Source organism: Anomaloglossus baeobatrachus, chromosome 4 (genome assembly GCF_048569485.1).
Source record: "Anomaloglossus baeobatrachus isolate aAnoBae1 chromosome 4, aAnoBae1.hap1, whole genome shotgun sequence".
NCBI lineage: Eukaryota > Metazoa > Chordata > Amphibia > Anura > Aromobatidae > Anomaloglossus > Anomaloglossus baeobatrachus.
The window spans coordinates 24561411-24574688 of NC_134356.1; the positions used below are offsets into that span (position 1 = coordinate 24561411).

Consider the following 13278-nt stretch of genomic DNA (forward strand, 5'->3'; position numbering starts at 1 on the left):
CCAGCCTCTCTCTCTTCCCAGCCTCCCCCCAGCCTCAGCCTCTCTCTTCCCAGCCTCCCCCCAGTCTCAGTCTCTCTCTCTTCCCAGCCTCAGCCTCTCTCTCTCTTCCCAGCCTCCCCTCAGCCTCTCTCTTCCCAGCCTCTCTCTCTTCCCAGCCTCCCCCAGCCTCTCTCTTCCCAGCCTCCCCCCAGCCTCTCTCTCTTCCCAGCCTCCCCCCAGCCTCTCTCTCTTCCCAGCCTCTCTCTCTTCCCAGCCTCCCTCCAGCCTCTCTCTCTTCCCAGCCTCCCTCTCTTCCCAGCCTCCCCCAGCCTCAGCCTCTCTCCCCCCAGCCTCAGCCTCTCTTCCCAGCCTCCCCCCAGTCTCAGTCTCTCTCTTCCCAGCCTCCCCTCAGCCTCTCTCTTCCCAACCTCTCTCTCTTCCCAGCCTCAGCCTCTCTCTCTCTTCCCAGCCTCCCCCTCTTCCCAGCCTCAGCCTCTCTCTCTCTCTCTTCCCAGCCTCCCCCTCTTCCCAGCCTCAGCCTCTCTCTCTTCCCAGCCTCCCCTCAGCCTCTCTCTCTTCCCAGCCTCCCCCCAGCCTCTCTCTCTTCCCAGCCTCCCCCCAGCCTCTCTCTCTTCCCAGCCTCCCCCCAGCCTCTCTCTCTTCCCAGCCTCCCTCTCTTCCCAGCCTCCCCCAGCCTCAGCCTCTCTCTTCCCAGCCTCCCCCCAGTCTCAGTCTCTCTCTCTTTCCCAGCCTCTCTCTCTCTTCCCAGCCTCCCCTCAGCCTCTCTCTTCCCAACATCTCTCTCTTCCCAGCCTCAGCCTCTCTCTCTCTTCCCAGCCTCCCCCTCTTCCCAGCCTCAGCCTCTCTCTCTCTTCCCAGCCTCCCCCCAGCCTCTCTCTCTTCCCAGCCTCCCTCTCTTCCCAGCCTCCCCCAGCCTCAGCCTCTCTCCCCCCAGCCTCCCCTTGCATGATTACAGTGGACAAAAAGAGGCATCGCAATTTGCAACGATCATCAACTACCTGTAAGGAGCCCATACATTCTAGGCTCTGCCTCTGCCTTACCTGCTCCGGTGCTCGCCGCCCTGCTCTGGCTGGCTCCTCTTCTGGCTTGCTCCAGCTGAAGACGCGTCCTCCTCCGCGGCGTGTGTCATCTGCAGCATTGGACGCTGCAGCACGGGGCAGTGAGCTGATTGTCGCGCCCGCGCGCCTCTGACCCCGGAAGTGCAGGCCATGGAACTTCCGCGCCCGCCATGTATTTAAATTGACAGCAGAAGTGCGCCTCTCCTCCCTCCCAAAATCCCTCCCCCGGAACACAGCCGAGTGTAACGGAGGGAGGGACGGGGGGTGGGGATGTAAAAAAAAAAAAAAATATATATATATATATTTTTTTTTTTTTGCTACTAGAAAGTGCCGCCCCCCGCAACGTGCCGCCCTAGGCACGGGACCACGGGTGCCTAGTGGCAAATACGGCCCTGCGTAGATGTACTGCCCAATAGTACCTAGTAATATCAGGGACTCCCAGGCCTCCTCTCAGTTTACTGTCAAATAATGTCGTTTTCTTGATTCTATGTCTCTTGTGGGCCCAAACAAATTGAAATATACTAGACTGAATGTTGCGCAATTCTTTGTATGGTACACACACCGGAAGGGTCTCAAACAGGTAAAGTAGCTTTGGCAGGACAGACATTTTGACTGCAGAGATTCTTCCAAACAGAGACAATGGGAGCTTGTTCCAATTGAGCAGGAGCCTTTTTATCTCAGTAAATAAGCTAGGATAGTTCTGCTGGTATAATAGCTTATACTTAGATGTTACTTGTATCCCCAGATATGTCAAGGATATATTTTTCCATTTATAGTTGTAGTTTCCCTGTAAGGAGGAGACCCGCACCTGTGGAATATTAAGAGGCAGAGCTTCCGTTTTGTTCTGATTGACCTTATACCCTGACAGCCTTCCAAATTGTAGTAATAAGGAATGCAAATTCGGGAGGGTGATATATGGTTGGGACAAAATCAATAGGACATCATCCGCATATAGAGATAGCTTAAACTCCTTATCTCGTACCATTACTCCGCTTATATTAGGGTCATTGCGAATAGCAGCAGCCAATGGCTCAATACACATAACAAAGAGCAGGGGGGACAAAGGGCATCCCTGACGAGTGCCATTGTGTATTTGAAAGGGTTGAGATGTAGCATAAGGAAGCTTGACCGAAGCTGAGGGGCATGAGTATAGACTTTTCAGGGCAGTAATAAATGCACCCGAAATTCCAAAATGATGCAATGTTTCGAACATGAATGGCCACCCCAGGCGGTCAAACGCCTTCTCCGCATCCAAACTAAGAAGGAGTGCTTCACTCTCTGTCTTATTAACAACCTCTACTAAGTCAATGATCTTCCTAGTATTGTCCCCTACCTGTCTACATGGGACAAAACCCACCTGGTCTTTATGTATTAGGTGAGGAAGTAGAACTGAAAGACGTAGAGCTAGTAGTTTAGTAAAGATTTTCAAATCAGCATTAAGGAGTGCTATGGGCCTATAATTGGCACATTCCATAGCATCCTTCCCTGGTTTGGGTAGGAGCGTAATATAAGAATGTAGCATACTTGTGGGTATAGGGGAGCCCGTGAGGAAGCTATTAAATAATTTAACTATATAGTGGGTAAGTCGATCCGCAAATGCCTTGTAGTAGAAGTATGTCAGACCGTATGGACCCGGTGATTTTCCATTAGGAAGTAATTTAAGCACCTCTACTACCTCTTCACACGTGATTTCTACCCCCTAATATCTTTATAGAACCATCCCAAACACATAATGCAGCATGAAGGGGCTCGGAGAAGGCGACAGTGAAGGTGTGTAAGTGTCTGATGGGGTCACACAGCTCATAAAAGGACAGCTGCCCGGCCCCATAATCCAGACAGATCCTGAATCTATCACTGGAGATCTTGTCAGGTAACCGGATCTCTTTATTGTTATGTATCACAAAATACTGATTATTATATCTCCACAAACTCCAGGACTTGTTATTTTTTCCAATGCGTGACTGCTGCCCCCTCCTGTCCATACTGGGATAACACATCCCCACAATCCAATTCCCAGATATACTGTCCTCCACATCCCAGTAATGTCGTCCTGAGGTAAATCCCCTCCTGCTCATCACCTGATTATATTCCTGGAATCTCTCTGCTGTTTCTGGACGTTTCTGCTTCTCTCGTGTCCCGGTTGCAGTTTTCAGGTCGTCTGATATAAGGAGATTATTAGCAGCTGTGTTCACATCCAGTAATATGTCTGCAGGACCCTCCACATAGATCCCGCTCCTTATGTGTCGCCCTGGGCAAGCCAGGGGACACAGGTCACAACACCACCACGCCACCGCCAGGGCACCAGTCTCTGAGGGCCAGCGCCTGCGGGCAAAGTGTAGTGCTCCTCCGGCCCAGCTTGAAGCCGGGGAGCGGGTTACCGGTGGGGACCCATCGCAACCATCCGTACATACAGGTGCAAGGAAGAGGGACATCACCGTCACCTGCCGGGAAAGCAAAGCAGCCGTCTGTGGGACCGTCCTACCAGCCGTTGGTTTACCGTACAAACTGTGTCCGTGTCTCAGGCTGAGTGAGTACCACAGTGCCGCAAGGCACAGCGCTGCCCCCCCCGCGTCCCTGCGCCCACTAGGCCCTGCACCTCACAAGCCATCACCGGGTCCCGGGATCACCAACCCCTACCCACGGAGGGGCAACACAACACCTGGCTGCTCCCCATCATAGAGCAGCGGTGGTGCTACACATCACCACAACCGTGGGTGGCGTCACGGACATTATCCCAACATCCCAAAACCCCCCTTTCACTCACGGGCGAGGAGTGCCGCTCGAGGAAAACCCCCGGGATCCGGCCTACGGCTCGAGCCACCACTGAGCAGCCGGACCCGAGCAGAAGGGGTGAGCGCGGTGTGCTGACACCCTCCTCCCCGCCCGCGACAACTTGGCGCTGTGAACAGGATCTTACCGCTCTGCCGTCTGGTAGAGGTGCGCCTTGTTACCGCCGGAGGTATCCGGCAGAAAAATTTCAGAAGCCGCCATCTTTGGCGCGAAAAGTTCCCGCTCGAGCGCCTTCTCGAGCAGTAGAGGCGCGAAGGCCAAAATCCCGCCCCGAGAGAGGAGGGGCCGGAAAGAGCTAAGGGGGACGGAAACAAGATGTCTGCGCCCGACGGAGCCGCTGGAGGAGCGGTGGTCGCAGCCGCAGCGGCACCCGCGGATGGGAATGGGCCTGCCCAGGTCCCGGCCGTACCGGCGGGAGGTGCCGCGGCCCCCGCGCTTGCTCAGGTCATGCCGTTTTCCTTGCCCTATGCGCCCGGAGCTGCCTGGCTACCGCAGTATGACGGGAAACCGGATGCCTTACAGGCCTTCCGGAAAAAGCTTAACCCGTTGCTAGAGCTGTACCCCCTGACTGATAAGCAATGTGCAGCGATAGTGCTAGGCCAGTTAACCGGTGCGGCGGAGCAGGAAGCGGAGACCTGGGCCGAGGGGGACCGGCTCTCTGTAGCCACCATCTTCGAGAAGCTACAGACTGCCTTCGAGACCCGGACTGAAGCTGAGCTGAGGATGCAGTTTTACCAGTGCCGGCAACGAGCTGGGGATAGCATTCGGGACTATGCTCTACGTCTGCAGACCGCCCTCCGCACGCTGAAGCGGGTGAACTCTATTAATGAGGCGGATAGCAACAAGATGTTAGTGGAGCAATTTGCGCAGGGGATGAGATCCCCTGAGGATCGTAAACAACTCCGGCTGTGGGCCCTGGAACACCCTGATGTGGACTTTGCTGTGTTAAAGGAGCGGGCTATCAAAGCACTACAGCCCCCAGCTGCTGAAGTTCTGGAACCCGTCCCGTGGCCCGTCGAGACAGCTCCCGTTGTGGCGGCCCCAGCCAAACCAATCTCCTTAATACCTGCAGCCTCGAGCAGCACAGTGGAAGAACTGGCAGCCCAGGTCCGTCGCCTGGACGGAGACCTTGCCAAGATCCTTGCTGCGCTACAACCTCTGACCAGATCTCAGCCTCCAGCACAGATACAGCTTGCTGACAGTCCCGAAGATGTTCCCTGGATGCAGCGGAGAAGCGCTAACAACCCGCGGAGCAGACCTCCAATCTGCTACAAGTGCCGTAAGCCGGGCCATTATTACCGACAGTGCCCGTTAAACGAGCAACCCCTGGGGCCCCGGGCCAATCCTCAGGAGTAGAACACCGTGGCCCCCCGGACTGGCGAGACCGATATGTCGGGGCCCGCCCTATCATCCCCGTGGCTGTGGACGGCATACCAGTGATGGCTCTCTTGGACACTGGATCACAGGTAACTACCATACCGTACACGTTGTATCAGCGATATTGGGCCACAGACGAGCTGGCGCCTCCAGACAATAGTATAAATTTGATTGCCGCTAATGGACTTCCATTGACCCAGGTGGGGTATAAACAGGTGGCTATGACAGTGGGGCAAGCTGAACTGCAACACCAGGGTATGATTGTGATCATGAATGAACCTAGTGATCATAACCCGAAAATAGTGCTGGGAACCAATGTGATGGAACACTGCATGGCTGATGTGTTGAACCTATTGCAACAGCTAGCCGCCACGGCGGCGGGGAGCCGGCAGAGGGCTGTGCAGCGTGAGATCCGCGCCCTGATGTACCGCCAGCATGTAAGCTCAACCGGAGGGGAGATTGGTGGAGTGCGAGTGATGGATGTTGCTCCATTGACTGTGCCCCCTAGGAGTGAGATGATGATCTGGTGTAGGGCAGCAGTAGGGCCTCAGGGGCGTGACTACCCTGCGATGATGGAGCCCATGCCTTCCGAGCACTGGCCCACTGTAGTAGCCGCCCGAGGGGTGGTAGATGTGAAGAAAGGGAGAGTGCCTGTGAGAGTGTTGAACTGTGGGGAGGAAGAAGTCAGGCTCCCCCGGTATGCCACCATTGCCAAGCTGCTCACCCTGGACCCTCACACTATCCAGGAAGCCAGTCCATCCCCACTCCCACCTACCACCAGCACTTCCCCACCCCAGGGGGACACAAAGGAGTGGCACCAACAGCTACATGTGGGCACTGATGATACCCCTACACATCACAGGGCAGGGGTACACAGGGTGGTGCAGGAGTACGAACAGGTTTTCAGTAAGCACCCCCTAGACTTTGGGCAGATCAAGGGGGTCCAACACCACATTCCTACGGGTGAACATCCCCCCATCAAAGAGAGGTATAGACCTATTCCCCCTGCACATTACCAGTGTGCCAAAGATATGTTGAGGAATATGAAGGAGGCAGGGGTTATTCGGGACAGTTGTAGTCCCTGGGCCGCTCCGTTGGTACTGGTCAAGAAAAAGGATGGTACCATGCGGATGTGTGTGGACTACCGGAAGATCAACCAGATAACCCATAAAGATGCCTATCCATTGCCTCGTATTGAAGAATCTTTGGCTGCACTAAGAACTGCAAACTACTTCTCGACCCTTGACCTCACCAGCGGATACTGGCAAGTGGCCGTGGCCCCAGAGGACCGGGAGAAGACCGCCTTCACCACCCCGATGGGGCTCTGCGAATTCAATAGCATGCCGTTTGGGCTGTGCAATGCCCCCGGGACCTTCCAACGGCTGATGGAGTGCTGTCTGGGACATTTAAACTTCGAGACCGTCCTGCTGTATTTGGATGATGTGATTGTTTATTCCCAGACGTATGAAGCCCATCTGGAGCACCTGGCCGAGGTGTTCGCGTCCCTTGCCAAGTACGGGATGAAGTTGAAGCCCTCAAAATGCCACCTGCTGAAACCCAGGGTGCAATATCTAGGGCATGTGGTGAGTGCAGATGGTGTCGCCCCCGACCCTGAGAAGATCACTGCCATCCAAAGCTGGCCGAGGCCCACTACAGTGAGGGAAGTAAGGCAGTTTCTGGGTCTGGTGGGGTACTATCGGCGCTTTATAAAGGGGTACACGAAGATGGCCGCCCCCATGCAAGATCTCCTCGTGGGACAGACCAAAGGTGGTAAACCCGTCGGAGCCCCACTGTTGTGGGAGGACAAGCATGAGGAGTCCTTTGGCCAGCTGAAGGCGGCCCTGACCGGAGAAGAGGTCCTGGCGTATCCTGACTACGGGCGCCCATTCATCCTCCACACGGACGCCAGTAACGTGGGGCTAGGAGCGGTTCTCTCCCAGGTCCAGGATGGAAAGGAGAAGGTGATTGCCTACGCCAGCCGAAAACTCCGGCCGACCGAAAGGAACCCTGAGAACTATAGCTCTTTCAAGCTCGAGCTACTGGCGTTGGTGTGGGCTATCACGGAGCGGTTCCGGCACTATTTGGCGGCAGCAAAGTTCACCGCATTTACGGACAACAATCCGCTGACTCACCTGAACACGGCCAAGTTGGGCGCGCTGGAGCAGCGGTGGGTAGCCCGGTTAGCCAACTATGATTTCACCATAAAGTACCGAGCTGGTCGTGTCAACATCAATGCAGATGCACTCTCCCGGATGCCCCATTTGTCAGAAGAGGGGTGTGAGGATGACGACCTCGAGGAGATTGAGTTGCCTGCGTTTCACCAGCCGCCTACTGAGAGGGTACAAGTATGTCAGCAAAGGGTGGATCTGGACCCGCGGCCCAGTCAAGAGTGGCAGGACGCCCAGGACCAAGCGCCGGCTGTCCGCCTTGTCAAGACTCTGGTGGAACAAGGCGCCATGGGAATGGACCCTAGCGCTCCAGCCGAAGCCCAACGCTTGTGGAAAGAGCGAAAACGGCTCTACCTACACCAAGGGAGGCTGTGCCGTGAGCTGATCAACCCAAAAACCCATGAGAAAATATGCCAGTTGATCGTTCCTCAAGCTGAGGTCGCTACTGTCCTGCGGGCATACCATGATGGTGCTGGCCACTTCGGGTGGAAAAAGCTGGAGATGCTGTTGAGGGAGCGGTTCTATTGGAGTGGGATGCGGGAATCGGTGGAAGCCTGGTGCCGAGAGTGCGGTCCTTGTACACTTAGGAGAAAGGACGAGACTAGCCAGAGGGCACCATTACATCCCATCGTTACCCATCAGCCGCTGGAGCTGGTCGCCCTGGACCATGTCAAGCTCACCCCTAGCCGAAGTGGGTACACCTATGCATTGACCATGGTAGACCACTATTCAAGATTTATGGTGGTAGTCCCCGTTAAGGACCTAACTGGTCGAACCGCTGCTCGAGCGTTCCAGGCTTATTTATGCCGACCCCATGGGTACCCCGAGAAGGTGCTGACAGACCAAGGCCCGGCTTTTGAAGCAGAAGTGTTTCACGAATTCTGCCAGTTGTACGGCTGCAAGAAGATTCGGACCACCCCGTACCACGCTCAAACCAACGGCATGTGCGAGAAAATGAACCACTTGGTCCTGGGACTCCTCAAGACGTTACCGCTGGAAGAACGGAACATATGGCCGGAAAAGCTACCTGACTTGGTCGACATGTACAATAACATTCCGTCCAGCTCAACGAAATGCACCCCAGCGTATTTGATGAGGGCTCGGCCTGGCCGCCTGCCGGTGGACCTGGAGATGGGGTTGGAAGCTCCGGAGGCACTCCCTTCAACGGCGGAGTGGGAAACTCGAAGGAGAGCACAGTACCGGCAAATCCAGGAGTATGTGGAGAAAAACCTCAGTCGAAGTCGAGAGCAGCAAGAGCACCGGTTCAACCAGAAGGCGCCCGCAGGTCCTTTCCAGCCATTAGATGTGGTGCTGAAACGGAAGAGAAAAGCCCACAAGCTGGATGATCAGTGGGAGCAAGTCCCTTATGTCATACAACCCACAGAATGGGGAAATGGAAAAACTTACCAGATTAGTCGTGATCAAGGGGGCACCCTAGCCACAGTTTCCCGGGACCATCTAAAAAAACCCCCCCCAGCGCTGAAAGCAGAGGCTGAAGTACCGGTTCCTCCACCAGTGGAGAAGGCAGCAGAGGTAATCCACACTGTAATGGGTGACTTCCCAGCAAACTGGCCTACACAGAACGGCGCGGTGATCCTTCCAGTGATACTGTTCCCACAACCCGTGGATGAAGAATTAGTGGAAGCGGTTAACCGTGAGCCAGAACCAATGCCAGTGCCCAGGGATGAACCTGCACCCAGCCCCCCTGCACCTCCGCCTGCTCCACACTATAGCAGGGAGGAGGAACCGATTGTTCCCTCTACCCCACTATCTAGCACCACTGACACCGGGCTCCGAAGGTCCACCCGTCCCAACCTAGGTAGACCCCCACTTAGGTACAGGGAGACCGTTCTATGAGTAAAAGGGGTCCGCAAGTGTAAAAGAGTGTTGTTGCTTGTTTGGGAAGTTTTGAAAGTTCTGCAATAATAAGAAAGATGATTATCCGAGTTTTCACCTGATTGTCTGCTGTGATTAGCAACCGGCTGGAGCCGGCACCGTTGTCCCCGTAGGGACCGTTTAAAAATGCATGGGAACTATCCATGGACAAGCCCGTGAACTTTGCAGGGCAACCACAAACGTTGGTGGCTTGTAAATATGTTGGGTACCGTTACCGTTTCCGCAGTGCCGCCTCCGGAGAGGCAGGTTGGAGGGAGGGCCCTCAGCAGAGCAGGCTGGGGCCCAGCCACCAAAGGAACCGGTGGCTACCCTCTGGAGGGAAGGACAGATCCCGCTCGGGTACCGTGTGCTGGACTGTGGGTCAAGGGGTGCTGCCTGGGTTTTAGGGGCAGCATCAGGGCCAGGTTACTTGGGTGGGAGAGAGCGGAAACCGTGACCGTATACCGTTGAAACGTTAAAAGTAAAATGTGCCTCCCGTCTTGGGAAGATTTATTGAAAATGCTTATGTTGTTTAACCCTGTTACCCCTTTTACAGAAAAATAAAACCGGTGTAGGACGGCAGCCCGCGGACGGTCTGCGTTTTGCTAAGGGGGAATGTGTCGCCCTGGGCAAGCCAGGGGACACAGGTCACAACACCACCACACCCCACATCCCAGGTAGGCACACCTAAGCTGAACCAAAAATCCTTGTTGCCTTCCTCCAGGAGTCTGATGATGCACACCAGGGGGTGGGCCAGGCGGTTGGCTCCGCCCACCAAGGAGCTCACAGCTCTGGAGGCAGGAAGTGTCAGGCAGATTAGCCCAGGCAGGGCTTGAGTAGAGAAGCAGATTAGCCCAGGGTGAGCCTGTGTCAACAGCAGAGTAGCCCGGGTAGGGCTAGAGTAAACAGCAGAGAAGTGAAAGTGAAGGAAAGAAAAGTGGAAAAGAAGGAAAGCAAGAAGTGGTGACAGAGCAGAGAGTGTGCAAGCCTGAGAGCCCAGCTTTGTGTAGGGCCAGAACAGCAAGGTCAGCAACGGCGGTGACTGTCTGGAGGGGGACCGTTTGGAAGTTCCTGGAAGGACCCCGTTGGCTGTGTGCCCGGTGGTCTGGAGCAGTGTTCCGAAGGACAGTCAGCACCAGGGCAGGGGCCTCTCGGACCCCGGCAAGGCTAGGAGTCGCCCAATTTGCCGAATCCGTCAGTGACGGGGACGCAGATCCCCCAACAACAAAGTCCCGATTGACGGCAACAGCCCGACCATTACCGGGGAGACACCGCCACCGCCAAGGCACCAGTTTCCCCAGGGCCAGCGCCTGCGGGCAAAGTGTAGAGCTCCTCCGGCCCAGATTGCAGTCGGGGAGCGGGTAACCGGAGGGAATCCACCGATACCACCAGACCACACAGGTGCAAGGAAGAGAGAAGTCACCGTCACCTACCGGGAGTGCAGGTGCAGCCGTCTGTGGGACCGTCCTACCAGCCGTTGGTTTACCGTACAAACTGTGTCCGTGTCAGGCTGAGTGAGTACCATAGTGCCGCAAGGCACAGCGCTGCCCCCGCGTCCCTGCGCCCTCCAGGCCCTACACCTTGCATCTCTTCACCGGGCCCCGGGATCACCAACCCCTACCCACGGAGGGGCAACACAACACCTGGCTGCTCCCATCACCATCCCCGGGACCCCCACACTGAGCAGCGGTGGTGCCATCACCACAACCGTGGGTGGCGTCACGAACTATAATCCCAACAAACACCCCCTTTTCACTCACGGGCGAGGAGTGCCGCTCGAGACACCCCGGGATCCGGCCCGCAGCTCGAGCCACCAGGAGCAACTGCCGGACCCGAGCAGAAGGGGTGAGCGCGGTGTGCTGACACCCTCCTCCCCGCCCGCGACAATTTGGCGTCACGAACAGGATCTTACCGCTCTGCCGTCAGGTAGAGGTGCGCCTTGTTACCGCCGGAGATATCCGGCAGAAAAATTTCAGAAGCCGCCATCTTTGGCGCGAAAAGTTCCCGCTCGAGCGTCTTCTCGAGCAGTAGAAGCGCGAAGGCCAAAACCCCGCCCCGAGAGAGGAGGGGCCGGAAAGAGCTAAGGGGGACGCGATGGCGGCTGGCGGCATGTAGTCGCCGCTATAAAAGCAAGGACGCCAGGACCTTGCCAGAATACCGTTCCTGGAACCAAACAGTGGAGATACCATGTGGATGCCGTCCCGAAACACCGTGGCCCCCGCACCGGGAACCGCAGCGTGGGTGGAGATCCGGACCGCGCAGCTCCACCTAAGGCTGCAGGTCAAGATGCAGCTCCTCATGGAGGAGTGGGAGACCGACATGGCGGACGTTGTGGCAGCCGTGCGGAGACGCGAGGAGGGAGCGGAGGAAGGGAGGGTGAGTGACCCACGCCCCTATGTCCCGGAGGGACCGGTCGCTGCGGCTGAGGGACCCGGTCCAAGCCCTCTCCCCCCGTTGCCTCCTTCGCCACCCGTCTCGGAGGCCGTGACCCCGCCACTAGGCCCGCTACCACCGCAACCGGTAGCGATACCCAGCCCGTCCGCCCCAGCGGACCGACCTGTAGCCGGAGCCCGAAGCAAACCGGAGGCATTGCCATGGGAGGCCCCGAAGATTGTGCCAGAGACAGTCCCCGAGCAGTTCCCCGAGCCGGAGCCGATGACCCGCTCCGAGCCGAAGGCCCAACTGCGGAAAGCCCCTGTGCCCATCCCCCACACCTCGGCTGAGGTGGCGCCGGGTTGTTGCTGCAAGGCAGCGCCCAAGGCCATGACACCGCGGGATACGCCGCCCACCTTTCTGACAGTGGGTAACGTACTGGATGTCCCGCGGGGCTCAACCCGTGCGCCGGAGCCATACTGGGACAGGGAGCCGACCAAGCTGGGCCTGGAAATCGCGGAGAGGGAGCGAAGAAAAGCCGAGCTGGTAGCCCGAGCCATCCGGGAAAAGGAGAACCTGCGGCAAGCGACCTTCCGTGTCCGGGGCCCGTTCTACGAGGGGCAGGTGCGGCGCTTCGATATCCGCCGGGGCTACGGGTTCATATACGAACCGGGCCTGGAGGCTGAGGTGTTTGTAGCCCGGCGGGATGTGCATGCCCATCTGCCCGAGGAGCATCCTGGCCGCAACCTAATACCAGGGGACATGGTGCGTTACACTCGGCACTGCGGAGAGAGGGGGTGGTTTGCCCTGGACGTAAAGCTGAAGGGCAGCCCGGAGAGCAAGGTGAGCTCTGCACCCCCTCCCTCGGAGGAAGCAGCAGCAGGACCGGAGTAGGGCAGCGGATGCCCGTTGCACCGTCCCCCGTTGGGACCACCACTGAGTTATTTGTTTGATGTTTGAAAGTTCTGCAATGATGAAAGATGATTACCCGAGTTTGTTACCTGATTGTCTGCAGTGATTAGCAACCGGCAGGAGCCGGCACCGTTGTCCCCGTGGGGACCGTTTAAAATGCATGGGAACTATCCATGGACAAGCCCGTGAACTCTGCAGGGAAACCACAGACGTTAGTGGCTTGTAAATATGTTGGGTACCGTTACCGTTTCCGCAAGGCCGCCTCCGGAGAGGCAGGTTGGAGGGAGGGCCCTGAGCAGAGCAGGCCAGGGCCCAGCCACCAAAGGGACCGGTGGCTACCCTCTGGAGGGAAGGACAGATCCCGCTCGGGTGACTTGTGCTGGACTGTGGGTCAAGGGGTGCTGCCTGGGTTTTAGGGGCAGCATCAGGGCCAGGTTGCTTGGGTGGGAGAGAGCGGAAACCGTGACCGTACACCGTTGCAACGTTAAAAGTAAAATGTGCCTCCTGTCTTGGGAAGAGTTTATGATTAAAAATGTTATTTATGTTTGATTAACCCTTGTTATCCCCTTTTACAGAAAAATAAAACCGGTGTAGGACGGCAGCCCGCGGACGGTCTGCATTTTGCTAAGGGGGAATGTGTCGCCCTGGGCAAGCCAGGGGACACAGATAACAACACCACTACACCCCACACTCCAGGTAGGCACACCTGCTAACCAGAAATCCTT

General features: G+C 56.8%; 1 pseudogene; it reads right to left on the reverse strand.

Moving 5' to 3' along the window:
* Positions 1-2737: 2737 nt before the first annotated feature.
* Positions 2738-13278, reverse strand: part of LOC142302282 (E3 ubiquitin/ISG15 ligase TRIM25-like) — a 39227-nt pseudogene continuing 28686 nt past the window's right edge.